The sequence below is a fragment of the Mesocricetus auratus genome, unplaced genomic scaffold (genome assembly GCF_017639785.1).
Source record: "Mesocricetus auratus isolate SY011 unplaced genomic scaffold, BCM_Maur_2.0 Super-Scaffold_100007, whole genome shotgun sequence".
Lineage (NCBI taxonomy): Eukaryota > Metazoa > Chordata > Mammalia > Rodentia > Cricetidae > Mesocricetus > Mesocricetus auratus.
In genome coordinates, this window is record NW_024429191.1 from 43,060,278 (window position 1) to 43,073,690 (window position 13,413).

Consider the following 13,413-nt stretch of genomic DNA (forward strand, 5'->3'; position numbering starts at 1 on the left):
AGTTGTGGTGGTGCAGGCAGCACCGGAACCGCCCTGCTCCTCACCCACCGCACAAGCCATGCATGAAGCTCTCTCCCCTGACTAATATATTAGGTCCTCTAAAACAATGCATTAATTATGCATTCCCTGAGAGTCAGACACTGTGCTTAATATGATTAGTGCTGCTGTCTACCCCACTTAAGTCCTGACATGTATTTTAAAACCTGAAAGCGAACTGTGTTTTGGTACCCAGAACACTTAGCTGTGGGCTTCTCAGAGCACACAATAACCACGAAGCACACAGACGCTGAGGCTTGCAGGCGGCTGGTTTTAGCTCCTCAAACTCTGTGTTCAGCTTTGTGTGTCTCTCCAATGCATCTACCTCATGAGGAGCTGCAGTCCATCCTTCACCTCTGAGTATGTTCTAAGTTGTACAGTGTGCTTTTCAGTATTGAAAGCAAAAATATATATTTATTTATTTATTTTTGGCTGTCAAGATTTTTTCCTCTGGGTTGCAAATGAAACCACTTGGGGAAAGCCTACCTTGGCAAAGCAAGAATTTAGTGCTCTAAACATTACTGGAAGACCTAAAGCCCATCCTCATCAGTTACAGGGTTTCAGTACATTTCTGTTTAGTGAGATGACAACGCCGCACACATGACTAAGCTCTTGCTTTATCAGTTGTTTTCTGAACATGTTGAAAACTACAGCCTCCATGAAGGTTTCCACTGTTGGTGGCTAGATAAAAACATTCCTGCTGCCTTCGCCCTTGTGCATTCATCAGTGACAACCTGTGTAAATATATTTAAAGACGAAGTTCACATTTCATTGTTCACATTTCAAGGGGAAAGCCCAGCCAGCATCTCATAAATCAATTTGTCACCTGCTTTTACTGGTCCTTTTCTAGTGGTTTTCAAACCAAGGCGAGACCTGGGAAAGTGATAGGAAGAAGAAAGACTGAAATCACTTCACACAACAGAGACATTTGTTTCTAGTATAACTTATAACCGGCTCAGCATTACATAAGTAGGAGCCATCATTTGCCACATTCAGATAGCACTCAAAGGCCAACTCTGGCATGTCCTTCAAATGGGAAAGAACACTGTGCATTCTGCGATGAGAAGTCTACAAGGAAAAACAGACCGTGCTCCAGAAACCTGAATGTCTCTCCCAACCCTTACCAGCATGGACCACCCGAGGGGGAGAACATGGCAGGCTGTTCCTCCTCCTCATGTAATTCCCATAGGTAATCACCTAACAACCGGGTGTTATGAAATGACTACACCATCTTAATTACCAAGAGGCCCATTAACAAATTACAGGGGCAACAAGAGCTGAGAAGACAAACACAGGCCAAGGAAGGCCAACAGACACACCAGCTCTCCCCGCAGCCATTCCGAATGGAGCAAGTAAAATGATCCATGAGGTGACTCTTAGGGAATTTAATCTACTATTTACTTTTATGCTGAAGGAAATTAGAAAAGCAAAGGGAAACTTGCGTGGAATGTTCTTAGGATGTATCTCTCCTCTCCTCACAGAAACTATCGCACTGCTCTATCTCTAATGAAAAGGCAATAATACAGTACAATAAACTTTAAATGCAAAGTCCTGTCAGCAGTGGATGGACTGAATGTTATAGGGAAAGGATTAAGCAATTTTTTCTATCAGTAAAACCACCGTCAAACTAATGAGAGTGGTCACCTTGCAGTATTTGATGCAACCACTAACCTATTCATAGCTGAACCGAGCAGAACACAAGAGTCAGGTATCCTGATTTATTCTTCAGAGACCCGCTATCACCTTGACAGGAGGGAGAAATGGGAAACTAACCACCATGCAATCAACTGTAACTGCTGTAAACATCTTATCTCCTCTTAAGTAACAAAAGAAGCCTAGTTTCACAGCTGGCCCTGGCTAAGACTGAGCAACAAGAAGAGGGGGAGTCCTTGATGCTGAAAGGGAAAATGTCTAGGTCTGCACATCATATGGTTTGACTTAGAGCGACTGATTAAAGATATTAAACTACTCTGAGCATAAATTGCACGCACCTGTTGTTCTCCTGGTGGCAGCCCTTACACAACTGCCTTGTGAGCATGAGAATTCTGCCATGGACAGAAAGCCCTGGCCGATTCCATCTCACGTTGCCCAGCACTGGAGGAAAGTGGATTTATTAATCAATTTCACAGTTTCTTTGGATACACTGTTTACAATAAGACGTGACACCAAATAGACCAGAGACATTTTCTAGTCAATGTCTTTCATTATAAGCTGTCTCCCTAATTTTATGATTTGTATATATATATTTTTTTCAACTGGACAAATTAGTTTCATGTGTTTTCATCATGCTGCAGGCTACTTTATCCATCCTGGGAAAATAATCCTGAATCCCCCCCAAAAGTTTTCGTTTTCACAGCTCAAATATTAATAAATTGCCTATGTGAGTCCTGCTCCTCTAATATCTTAAGAAAATGGCCAAATTAATGCTGCTAAGAGATCCTTCTGATGGATTGTGAATATGCCACTCAAAATCACAAGCTCACAGTATGTTCTGAGAAAAGCCAGTAGGCTCATGACTAAAGAAAATGGAGCTGAGGTCTGGGATGCGGTGCTGAGGCGACATGCTGGATGCAGCCTCGGGTGCCTAGTCTGTACTTACAGAACTCTGGGGAGATCAAAGGCCTGGCACAAGACACAGTTCTCTATACAGAGCTCTACAAAGGCAAAGCCACCTGTGATCACTGCTACCCCCTCCCTATGCATCCAACCACCACAGGCCTTAGGTCCTGTCTGGGCTTGGCTTCTGCTCAGAAACTTTCTTTGAAGCAGGTGGACACTATGCAGGAGTGCCCACAAAGGCAAGCTCTTGGTTCCATGGTGACAGGTAAAATGGAGTTATTTTCTGGAAGAGGTGTGATTATGAACAGATACTAATCTAATCTGATTTACTGAAGCAATGACTCTAGCATTGATGTTTATGAGACAGTGTAGTGCATTTTGTTGCCAGCTGCCACCAGTCATAGCATCACTCCTCTCATGACAGGTGCTTTGTTTGGCCAAGAATCTCTTTTTCCAGCCCCAAGAGTCCCAGCAATCACTGTCACTAATGAAAACTTCAGTCAGGTCTTCATGTAGAAGAACTTCAGATACAGCAAGGATGAAATTGACACACAGAGCATCATGAAACCAGTCAGGCCCAGAAACCTGTGGCAGCAAGACAAAGGCAAGAACCTTGGCACAGGTGATCTGTGTGTGGCAGGCTTGGAGTCGGGTGGCTAAAACAGGTTGACTTCTAGCTCGGCACTTGGCCAAATGACCTTAAGCAGTTTGTGTACCTCCTCTGAGCATCCATTTCTCAGCTGTCAGGTGGGTGATAACAGTAGGGAGCACACAGTTACTAGGAAGATAAAATCAGATGATAAATGTAAAGTTCCTGTTGACCTCAAGTGAGAGCATTGTTATCACCATTTTCACTTGAATACAATTATTTGCAAAAATAATTTGCAAAAATTATTTGCAAGTTAGAGTGAGAGCACTCCGCGAGTGTCATCAACGCACAGTACAGGGGGATTTGCTCCTTGCAAGTTGGGCAAAGTAGGAAGTTCAAAGTTGAACTAATTTGAGCAAGAACTAGGAGGTACAAGAAATCAAAGGAGGGAGAAATGGAGCCTGTGCTCCCTTACCCAAGCCCTGTGGCATTAACGCTAATAGAGGCATGGGAACAGAGTGCACAGAGGATGCAGCTAGATTATGGGAGCTCCCCTTACTGAAGAGAATCATTGAAGACTGAGAAACGGCAGCAGCCTCTATTGGGTAAATGCTAGCCAGATGTTACTCTGCTAATGGTGCATCTGCCTGGAAATTGTTTTCCCAGTTTGGGAAAACTAATTTGTCTAATGGAAAAAAATTATACAAATCACAACTGCTCACATGTACCCACAACAGCACAAACTTCCCCTGGAACAGATACACTTCTTACCATCTCACCATTCTTCCTGTTTCCAACTGGAAAAGTGCTAAACAAAATGCCTACGTGGGGAGTAGCAAGTCAGGCCCTCACAACAGTTAGTTGAGTTTGCTCTCCACCGGCTTGGTCCACCGACCATAATCAGCACTGGACATGCTCACAGTTCTACAACCACACTTCAACTTCAGGTTGGAGTAGGAATGTGTAAGAAATTACCATGCCCAAGCAAATCTACTCCACTGTAACAAGCACAGCTTTTAATATTTTTGAAAATCCCATTTAGCAAAAGCTCCAAAATATCATGGAAGCCATGATTTAAAGGAAAAGTTCAGCATTTCCTTTTTCAAAATAGGACTACTTCAGAAGAAGGGAAAAGGACACTTGGAGTTGGTGAGACAGCTCAGTGGCGAAGGCCTTACCAACCCCGTCTGATGATCTGAATCTAATCCTTGGGTACCCAGATGGCAGAAGAAGAACCAATTCCAGCAGGTTGTCCTCTGACTCACCCCATACTCCCTACACACACATAGCACATGCCCCTCACTCTAAATAAACAGAAAAAAATTTAAAGAAATACATCTCAATTTCATGTAAAAGTATTGTTAATTATTTACTTGTTAGAGATACAGAGAACAATTTATTTGTAAATGTATTAAACATCTCTCATTTTCACTATTTTTAAAGAAATGTGGCTGAAAGGTAGCATATATGAAGTAGCCAGGTAGAGTATGGTAAGACCAGAGATCCTGATACCAACGCACTTAACTGGTCAAGGGTGCCTTGCAGGGCATGGAGAAGATGCCACTAGCACATGAGTTTTCCAAGGAAGGGACCTGAGTGACAAGTGTTGTGGACTGAGATGTGTGTCTGCAACCTAATGAAGCTATCTAGTCAGCCTTTTCAGAGTGAAGGCCCCCTTTCTCTAACCCATTTCCTATTGGAATTATCTCCAGGATTTGCATTCTTCTTTCTTACAGCTGCTGGACTGTGATGGCAATGTCCTAAGGTCAACATGCCTTAGGCTTTCCTTACTCTAGGCTCCATATTTCTCACTGAATCAAATCGAGCTCTTATACTGGCAATCATAACATTCAAAGAGGAACATGCTAGCTTCTTCCTCCTTGCACCCTGGTATATTAGAGACCTCTGCACACAATATCCATACATGTGCATGCATGCTTTCCAACTTGTCCCCCTGGCTGGATTATTTCTTTTCTAAAACTCACTTCTCCCCATCTTTAAGTCATGAACAGCGCACACAGTTGAGCTAAATGGGTGGTCTCTCTAAGAACTTCGATAACTCTTTTTCTACCTCAGAAGCTAGATATAATCTTGTCTCTGTGATATCATACACCACTTTATTTCTCTTACATGTTTTCTGCCCTGAGTTGCTGTTATCTGCAAACATTCCTTACTTTGCCCATCCTGCTGCGAGAGGAGAGATAGCGACGCCACATGACACAGGTAGACTATACAATGGTGTCTCCCTTCTACAGACAAATCAAAATAAAGAAAACTTACATCATCTCCAGATGCCACACAGCTGGTGACAAGACTCCAGTTTATGTTCTTAGGCATCATGGCATAGAGCAGGACACTGTAGCAATTAACATGCTATTTTCATGTTAATAGTTGCTCCAACTATCAGTTTGCTTAATTTAAAGACTCAGTGTCAAAGCTGTAGTCAAAACAGTAATGGGTAGGGTAGTAGGATCCATGCCCCTTCCACCACATTCTTCCACCATGTCCCTCTACCAATTCTGCTATCAACACATTGGTTTTTTTCTAACTGGTTTCTTTTTTAAAGTAAACTTTGTGTACAGATGTTTACTTCTTTACTCAAAATGAAATTCAGGTAACACATCCTGACATAAATAACGAGATGAGGCACTGAGGAATAAAAAATAAAGTTGGAAGATATAAGCAAATAACTTTAAAACAATTATAGAATTGAGATCAAGACTAGAAATACACAAAAACAAGACCTAATAAAAAGTAAGTCGGACGGTGGTGGTACACGCCTTTAATCCCAGCACTTGGGAGGCAGAGGCAGGCAGATCTCTGTGAGTTCGAGACCAAGCCTGGTCTACTGAGCGAGCTTCAGGACAGTCTCCAAAACAATACAGAGAAACCCTGTCTTGAAAAAAAAAAAAGTAAGTCAGGCATCAGGTTAGGAATCATCACAACTTCTTCATCCAGTCACAGAAGTAAAAGAAGTAAAAGAAATCAATGACACAGAAGATGAACAGTGACAGAAAAACAGAAACAGTGCCACAACAGAGTCAGACAGAGAACTCCCATACTAATTCCTGCATTGCTAGGGATCTAATGTTTTCTTTTTAGAGACAAGCTCTTTCTGTGTCACCTCAAGATGGCCTAAAATTCAAATCCTCCCATTCAGCCTCCCAAGTACTTGGGTTTACAGACATGTAGCCACCATATTTGGTTAAGCTTTAAGGTTAAAATGCTGTGAGTTGGAAAGAACAAACCCGGATGCTCTGGTCAGTTCTCACATGAAGCTGCAATTATCATTCACTCTGTTTCATCACCCTGCCTTCCCCTCTCTCTTCTTGTTTCCCATGGCCACTGTGCCATTTAATTCTTGGGCGTGCTGGCCTCAAACTCATAGATCCACCTGCCTCCACCTCCTGAATGCTGGGATTAAAGATGTGCAACATCGTGCCCAGTTCAGCCAACATAATCTTCAACAGCATGATGATACTTACTCTCTTCCTTGAAATGCACTCCTCTGTTTTCATGACATTGTTTTCTTTTTGTCCTCTTCAAGGTCAACCTCTACCTTCCATTGAACAATGCAATTCTCAGGCCACAGCCCCTTCATCCCACCCACAAATGCCCCTAGTTAAAATTACCGTCTCTAAGCAGATGACTAAATGTCTACCTATTACACTGTTGGGGTGAAAGAATGTCTTCTTGGCCTGCCATGACCATCAGCCATCATGGAGCAGAGGTTAGTGTGGTCTATAGTCATGACAGTGATGTAGGTCTACAACAGCAGAAGGGAGAACTGTAACAAGCCCATGTGCACTGCAGAGTCAAGGGTGTCTCACGGGTGTAATTTCTGTGAGCAAACACTGTGAATGCTGTCCTTAGTCTACTGGGCAACAAACAGAAATGACAGTAGTGAGATGGTCACAACTCCCCAAGTAAGAGGAAGAGAACAAAAGGAGAATAGGCAGGCAGTGGGAGTCTGTTTGGGGGGAAAATGTGAAAAGGACTTATTTTCTACTTAAACATTATAACAGAAGAGCAATGGAGGGCACAACAACACAGACATGGGAGAAAGCTGCCTAAATATAGGGCTGGTGAGATGGCTCGGCGAATGAGAATACAAACATGGAGATGTAAGCTTGAGTCCCCAGCAGCACACTGCCTTGGTGCCTGTACCTCCAGCATGGAGTGAGGTACACACAGACAGATTCTGAGAACCTGATGGCTGGTTAACATGTGGAAGAGCCTGTCTATAGAAATCTGGGTGAGGAACAGGAGAGGAAGACACCTATTGTTCTGTTTTGGCCTTTGTAAGTGCACACAACCTCACATCCACATGCATGCACCATGAAAGTCACACACACACACACACACACACACACACACACACACACACACACACACAGAGAGAGAGAAACAGATGAAAAAGAACTATTTTAAAGACGTTAAAGCTCCATCAATGACCATTTGAAAAATATATTATCTAGATGAGGCATGATAACACATATCTGTAATCCCAGTAGTTAGGAGGCTGAGGCAGAAGGATGGCCGCTTTGGCCAATACTATTCACAAAGTGAATTCCAAGTCCTCCAGGACTACAGTGTAAATAAGACAGTGCCTATGGAAACAAAATGGGGCTGACAAGACAGCTCAGTTGGTAAGAGTGCTTGCTAAACCGGACAACCTGAGTTCAATTGCTGGACCTCATGTGTATAATAAACTGTCTCACCAATCTTAACTTCTTTTTTTTTTTTAAAGATTTATTTATTTATTACATATATACCAGATTGAATTGTAGATGGTTGTGAGCCACCATGTGGTTGCTGGGAATTGAACTCAGGACCTCTGGAAGAGCAGTCAGTGCTCTTAACCTCTGAGCCATCTCTCCAGCCCCAACTTCTTTTTTTTTAATCCACAAGTTTACATGCTCTTTCTCAAGGAAGAACAATAAAATTTACATGTTTAAATACAAGGTTTCTCTATACCCTAGATTAACACAAACATCAAGGCCAAAGAAAAGGACAGCCTCAGAAAAATATTCACAACAAAGGGTTAATGTTGTAAAAAGAAAACTCTTGCATGTCAAAGAAAAAAATGTCTTCAAGCTAACATGAACCAATAAATTACAAATGACTTTTTGTAAGCAAAGCCATTATAAAGTCCTTTGCTCAAAGGGCCTGGGAGACTGGCAGGTTCAGAAGCCCAGCTTACATGCTGAGAAGGTCCCCAGTACAAGATGAGACTAGTCCAGGACAGCTGAAGCAGCACCACTTCTTGGGAGACAGACAACAGCCCAGACAAGGAAGAGACAGAACTGTGTGGAGAACCCAACATTGGGACATTCTCAGAGGGTGCCAACAAGCATGTGCACGCATGTGCATGTTATTAGCAGATTTCTCCACGATAAGGGTGTAGACTAGAGAAAACCAGAAGCCATCAGCAACCCTGAAGCTTTTGGCCTGAGCAGCCAAGAGCTCAACTGTCTGCACCTGGGAGAGGTTTCTGGATGGTGTGAGAATGGGCTAGAAGCAGAACTGGAGACATGGCTGTGGTACACTGACAAACTGAATGCCTGGCTTCCTGATCAGCTATAGTTTCCAAGGTTCTAAACTATTGCTGGGATGTTACAAGCAGTTCTGGATACAATCCCACTAAGCATGTTGTAACTCACCTTGTTACCATCAAATCATTTTGGAATGCCAATTAATAAAGAATAATATTTAAATTTTTTATAACTATCTCAGTTGTTAACCTTTCAGAGATGACTAACAAAAACTGCACTCACTTTAATCCCAGTACTTGAGAGGCAGAAGCAGGAGGACCCCAGTGAGTTCTAGGACAGCCAGAGCTATACACTTAAAAACACTTTCTCAAAAACGTAATTTCATTTTAAAGTGGCAGTTTAGATGAGTTGAAGTTAGGCTTCCTTAACTGTAGAATTTACTCTCCTCTGCTATTTCTCATCCACCCCAACCATTCGCTGCGCATCTAATTGTCAAATAAATAAAACCAGCTCTTGTAGCCAGAGGGGTGAACAGGTTAATGAGATACTCAGATAAGTCCAAACACAAAATGCAAATTAAAATGTAACAAAGTTATATGATCTCAGAAGAGAACAAGTTGAAATTCAGAAAAAGTTAAATCATGCCATAACTTAGGAGTTTATGAAAAACAAGAATTAATTATCGATTAAAAGGGATCTTAATGTAAAACCAGAAATGGTTTTGTGTTACCACATAGTAATCCTTATCATAATTTAACAGTACCTTTAAGGTATTTCTGTATAATCTCTGATTTCACCAAATAACTCCAACATACTCACCAGGTGCCTCTGCTGGCTTAGTTTATAGAATGTGTAATATTAATGTTGCCCACAGGCAACTGAGATGTTTTCTAGCATACCACCAATGATATGGTCAGAAGCCTTTCTTCATCAATGAATTACTAAAAGTTAACACTGAATTTTTCTTATTATACTAACCTACACTGGCAGTTAGAAAGTAAGAATTCCACGTTCAACTATGACTGAGATTTCAATTTGAAAGAAAAGTTAAAAAGATAACAATATGCTGGGCATGGTGGTGCACATCTTTAATCCTAGCACTTGGGAGGCAGAGGCAGGTGATCTATGAGTTTGAGGCTGGTCTGGTTTACACAGAGAAACCAACCAATTAACCAACAAACCAAATAGACAAAAGAGATAGCAATAAAGTGTGACAATGAAATATGGATGATAGGTTTAACGAGATTTGGATTTCTCTTTCTGTAAAGAGCAGTGGAGTTAAATGACTGAATGTTCACTCAAGTGCTTCTGAAAAGTCCACGAGAATTTTTAAATCTATTATTAGAAAACATTAAGACATTTGGAGTATCATATTCAATGTATATGAGGACATTTTTGGGGGAAATGGAATAATTGTTTCTTCAGTCAAGAAACATACAAATATGGAATGGTATGAAATATAATTTAGCTTTAGGACCTAGTGTTTTAATTTGACAGCTGTCTGACAACTGCCAAATGGAAAACTGACCTCGGACAACTGCCTATAAGCAACGGAGCTTTAAGCTCAAGGATCTCTCATGGAGTGATGCATGCATGCTGTAGTAACTCCTCACATGGGAATAGACAAACACAGGCTGGAATTTATTGTCTTTGAAGGTGCTGATATTTAACAGACTTAAATTTCACAAAGAGCTTCATATGACTCTACCACAATTAATGGCTCTCTCTGAAACACGATGCCATCAGTAGTGAGATAATTGTAAACACATCTGCAACTTCCAGGTGTTTCTTGAAGCAATTTTGAGTTGACCCTCTTGGACTTTACCTTTAGAGTGCTAAAATACTGATATACTCACCCCTCCCTTACAATTTAAAAATAAGGAGGCCTTCTCTGGTAGGTTACAGCAGGTCAGCAGCTCAGCCTATAAGCTCAGGCTCAGGGCCACACCTCCGCTCTCACAGATTACTGAGATACTTTGCCTGGTGTTTTTAATCAACATGAAATGGGAAGGGTGACTCCATTATTTTGTTATACAGATTTTTCTTTTCAAAATGCAGATCTTTCTCCTCTTTGGTAAATGATAATATAAAAACTGCCTGTCTCATTTCAACAGGGTCGAATTGGGGGTAGGAGCCCCAAGTTACCAATAGGGGCTCTTTAGTATAGTGTGTAGGAAAACTGTGCTATTTAAAATCATCAGAGTTTAGAGAAAAACCAAAAGCCTAGTTATTGTTGAAAACTGGGCCTTCATTTGCTGAGACCAGTCATGACAGCTGCTCCCTCTGTGATGGCTCCAGCATGCCAATCCACCACAGTCCTAACATGACTAGAAGTCTTCTGATTTCCTGAGAATGAAGTGTCACCGTGGGGAACAGAGACAGGTTCCTTGAGACCAAAGAACAACTTATAAAAAACAAAACAAAACAATCTTATTTCTGAAAGTTGCCGATACTGCTTCCCAGCAAGATACTCTTTCCATATACTAACAATCTCAGACATCTAAAAGCTACTTTATAGTCCTTTCTTTTCCCACAAGGACACACAGTGACACTCCTTCCAGCTCAGCTTCTCCACTAAGAGTGTACCCTCAAGATCATATGAAATCAACTACTTTTTAACAGAAAGTCTACCTCCCCATCTCATTCTCCCATTAAATATTTTTCAAGGTAGCAATAATTGTCATTACTTGTATGCTTATTAATACAGGCTCTTATCTCAGACCTATAGTGGATTTTAGACTCTTGGATTCAGAACCGAGGTCCTGTATATCACACTAATAGATGGAACTAATAGGTTAATAGATAGAACACAGATGTATTTATTCCTTTACTTATTTAAGACAAGGTTCTGTTATATAGACCATGCTGGCCTTGAACTCACTCTACAACCTAGACTGGACTCATTCACTGACATCATTCCTCAGTTTCTCAGGACTGGGATTACAGGCCTGTGTTACCACCCTGGCTTTGTCTGAGCCACCTTCCCAACCTTCTGCACACGCACATGGTTATCACACGAGGGATACTCAAAGAGCTGTGAACCTGGAGAGTGTAAACACCATCACAACAGAAGAGGAAGGTAGAAAACACTAGAGGGAAATGAGATGAATTTGAAGATAAGTGGATCCTTAGGAGGAAATGGGAGATAGGATGGTTTATGCCAAAAACTGTCAGTGTGTGGTGCCAAGTCTACTGAGATTAGAACAGCTAGGGGGAGGGGACCTGTGAGAACTGAGCTCCTCTGGGATGCTCTGATTTTAGGCAGACAGGAGCTCAAATGCTCTTGAGTGTGTGTGTGTGTGTGTGTGTGTGTGTGTGTGTGTGTGTTGGGGGTAATTCCTATAGACCAAAGTGGTCACCAGTACCATATCCTGGCATTAAAAATACTGAGTTCATGCTATCAACAACCTTATCTATTTGCAGATGAGAAAAATGCAGGTTCAGAAAGGTTATGTCAACAACCCAAAGCCACAGAGCTAACAAGTGGCTAACAGGTGGCCTGGCTCTGAATGAACCATTAGGTGTCACTGAGCATCTCATGTGCCAGGGATGCATGACCCTTTCAGCAATCACAGGCCCAGACAGTTCCCACCCTTACTGAGCTCACAGTCAAATGGAGAAGACAGTAGCAGCTGAGAGCGCAAGCTTCTCAAGCTTCTATCTGAAGAAGAGTTGTACTTCTTGACTTGAGGAAGGGCTGCCCACGATGTGGGGTGTCGTGTCAGGGCTGTCTCCTCTGAGGACCCCATGATGTTACTTTAGCTGATTTTTTAAGATGATTTATACACACTTATTTTATATGTGTTTTGCCTGCATATGTATGTATGCACACTGTGTGCATGCCTGGTGACCACAGAGACCAGAAGAGGGTGTTGGATCTGCTGGAACTGGAGTTACAGATGGTTATGAGCTAGCTGCCATGTGGGTGCTGGGAGCTGGACTCAAATCCTCTGCATGAAAAGTATTGGTAACCACTGAGCCACTGCCCCCGTCTTCTTCAATTTCGTTCATTGTATGGATCCTTGCCTGACATTTTCTTATTAATATATTAATAGCTTATCTTTTCACTATAACAGTAGGAACTGACTGTATCCCACCTGAGTACTGTGCCTGTAAGAAAGAGTTTAGGAAGTGCCTGTTGAATGGATGACAAGGAAGCTGTAACAGTTACAGAAAGAAAGGTGGCTTGAAAAGGTTTTGTTTCTATCCACAGAGAACAGAGGGCAGTATTTGTGTTAGGTGGCCTTTAAACTTCCCATTTTTGGCCTGGCACACTGGGTAAACCTGGCTGCTTTGGTACACAAGGTCCTCCATGGTCTGCCCCTTCTGTGTCTTTCACCCATTCTCATACCTTACCCACCTTGTACCTCAGGCTTCTGTAGCACTGCCATGTTTGCAGCTGCCAGAATCTTCTTCCTGCATGTAAATAAAACCTCTTGCCTCTAGTCTTCACTCACCATGTTCCCTGAGCCTTAAAAAACTCACCTACCTCACCCTGAATACGTTGCCCACTTCCTGAGCTCCCCTGGCCTGCCAGGTGGAAATGACCACAGAGATGGCTTCCTTTTTACACCTTAGGCACTTCCTGGCTTCTCTGAGTGCCAGCACATTTTATTGCTTTATTGCACACCCCCTGTGAATGAGGGAACAATCTTTTTATCTCTAGCACAAGCAATCAATACTTATCTAAGGATAGACTCAGATAACAGTAGCAAACAATGTAAGTCCACTACT

General features: G+C 42.0%; 1 protein-coding gene across 1 annotated transcript in view; it reads right to left on the reverse strand.

The window, feature by feature from the left end:
- LOC101829317 (protoheme IX farnesyltransferase, mitochondrial) overlaps positions 1-13,413 on the reverse strand; it is a 106,870-nt gene that overhangs the window by 54,483 nt on the left and 38,974 nt on the right. The gene's annotated exons all lie outside the window — the stretch shown is intronic.